Consider the following 3,062-nt stretch of genomic DNA (forward strand, 5'->3'; position numbering starts at 1 on the left):
AATTGTGAGAATGTATCATAACACCTGCTGGCTAGCCTTGGAAAAGATTAAAATTCAAAGTATGGTTTCTACTGAATGTGTATTACTTTTGCACCTTCTTAAGGTCAAAAAATGCTAAATCGAACCATCATGAGTCAGGGATTGTCCGTATTGTAACTTACACCTTTATTTAAATAAAGTTTGTGTTTATTCCTTCTCACAACCTTCACAAATAGTACCTGAAAATAGGTAATGAATACAGCTGCAGAATACAGATGATAGGCCCCACTGGGGAAGAATGCCTAGTTAGCTAACCTCCCAAGGAAGAATAATAGGGTGAGCCTTAAAACCCTAATTTACAATGCAAATTGTAAGTTAACCACTTCAAGAGGGTTATCATATCTCAATCATCAGGCTGATAAGAGGTAGCCAATTGTTTTTTGTCTGCATTGCTTGAAGAGTTAATAAAAAGATGATGAGTGTTTGGGGGTAAGAATGATTCCTCTGTCTACTGACCTCAGAGTTTGTACAGAATTACTATCCAAGTCTCTTTAGATTATGACCCATGGATCTAATCTCCATTAAAGCTTTCTTCACATAGAATAAGAGGTTCAAAATGAAGCATCTTTGGAGTCAGTACCCATGATTAAGAGGTTATTAGTTTTCCTGGTCAAGAAGGTGGCACTACAGTGGGATTTCAGTGTTTCATGATGTCTTCCCTACTTCAAATCTTACACTTCCAACTCAAACGTGTTATTGCCTTAGACTATGGTATTTAGTTAACATGTGCTGTTGTTTGTTTTAATTTCGTTAACTTAACCTAAGCCTATCATTCAACATTTGAAAACTGTGAAAAATCAAATAGATAATAAAATAATAATGTTTCATAGTTCATAAGACTGCCTCCATGATTCTGGGCAAACCATTTAAATCTTCCTTTTTATTCACTGTATGAAAGGCCTTTGTTGGAGTAGGGATGACTCCTCTCATTGGGATATAGTATCTTTGTTCTTTTAATTTTTTTTAGTATTAGATATTTATTTAAATATATTTTGGTTGATCCATTTGACAACTACATGAGTGTTTGCTCTTTTTATAGCGTAAATAGAATAAGCTTTAGAGGCAAGTAGATTTAGGATTATATTCTATCCTCATCTTTTACCAACTGTGATTCCTTGCTACAGATGTCACATCTGTAAATGGTAGGGAACAATGATATTATTTAAAAGAGTTTTTCCAATGATTGAACAGGTAATACATTTCAAACTCTTAGTATACTGTGCAGCACAAAGGAAATACTCAACCCTGTTAACTGTATCATGAAATTGCCTAGAATATTAATTAGAGTAGTATATGTATATATAGATTAATAGCATCACCACAAGGAGTAAGGATGGCATATCTGTTCTCAAATAATTAGTATACAAAAAAAATCTTAACCCTGAAAGTACACTGAAGATAGATTGAAGTTTGAGATTTACAGTGCCTCAGGTTTTATCACTACTGACTATCATTGTAAGCACAGAAAACTAGGAGTATAGAATGTTCTATATATGGAGTTTAATATCTGTGCAAAACCAATGTAAAAAAAAAAGCCACAGATATGATCTAGCACAAAGACTTTTCAGACTGGATTATTTGTTTGAATTTGTTTTATTTGATTTTTATGTGTGTTTATGGAACTAAACTATATATAAAAGTAATATAAGAGTTGATCTAAGGGTGCCTGGGTAGCCCAGTTTATTAAGTGTCTGACTCTTGGTTCAGTTAAGGTCATGGTCTCACGGTTCGTGGGTTTGAGCCTCACATGGGGCTCTGTGCTTGGTAGTGTGGATCCTGCTTGGGATTCTCTCTCTCCCTCTCTTTCTCCTCCTCCCACATGTTCTCTCTCTCAATCTCTCTCTCTCTCTCCCCCTCTCTCTCAATGAGTAAATAAAAAAGAAGTATAGGAGGAGGAGGAGGAAGAAGAGCTGATCTATTTGGGAATGAGAGAAGCTCAAATTCTTGTTTCTTCTACTCTGTCACCAACCCATCCCTGAGTTAGCTCTGAAGACCCCCTGCCTGCAATGCTTAGAGAACACAATTTAGAAAGAAAAAAAGAAAGAAAGAAAGAAAGAAAGAAAGAAAGAAAGAAAGAAAGAAAGAAAGAAAAAGAAAGAAAGAGAAAACATTGACCTCGTCCAGTTCATTTCATTTTAAGATGGAGAAACTGAAGCCAAACATAGTGAAGTGACATGACCTATAGGTCACACACTGAGAGGACAGGTCTGGGTATGCTGACTCCTATCTATGGGATCATGTTGACTCTTAGAATATATTTATAGTTTAAGACAGCAAATGTGGCTTTGGGAAATGTGGCTGTTCCTCCCTTTTTGCCAATGGTATCATTTTGGTGGGTGCAAATTAGTAGCAGTTTTCAAAGTATGGTACCCAACTAGCAACATCAGCCTAACTTTTAAAAAAAATACAAATTCTTGGGCCTACTCAAACCACCTATGTCAAAAATTCTGATGGGGGGGTGCTGAGAACTCATGGATTAACAAGCTCTCCTGGGGCGCTATATTAAATAAATTATTTAGAAATTAGTTCCATCTGTAAACTAATCTTAATTACATGGCTTACCTACCAATAGGCAAAAACCACTATGAAGATACATAAAATTCTGAAAATAATTGAGAGGGAAATGAAATTTTGCTGATCACCTACCTTATGCAACAAACTCTTTGATTTCTCTTAGTTATTTAATCCTTATAGCAACATTCTGAAGTATACATTATTATGTGAACTTTGATGGAAAAATTTGATTCAAAGGAAGTAACTTGTCTAAGATCATTCAACTGGAAGTTGCAGAGGTAGGATTTAAAGCCAGAAGTAATTGACTCCAAAGCTTTAAATCTTCTTATTATGTATTGAAACCCACTGGGTGTTACACACACCTGGGGTGGAGTAGCTACAACTCCAGGGGAAAAATCCATGCGTTCAATCTTTTCATCATTATGGAGGGCTTGTAATGTTGATTATACTTAGGATGTAATGTACCTCTTCTTGATGTTACGTGGAAACAATGTTTTGTCACTCTGACA

This window comes from Panthera tigris, chromosome D1 (genome assembly GCF_018350195.1).
Source record: "Panthera tigris isolate Pti1 chromosome D1, P.tigris_Pti1_mat1.1, whole genome shotgun sequence".
NCBI lineage: Eukaryota > Metazoa > Chordata > Mammalia > Carnivora > Felidae > Panthera > Panthera tigris.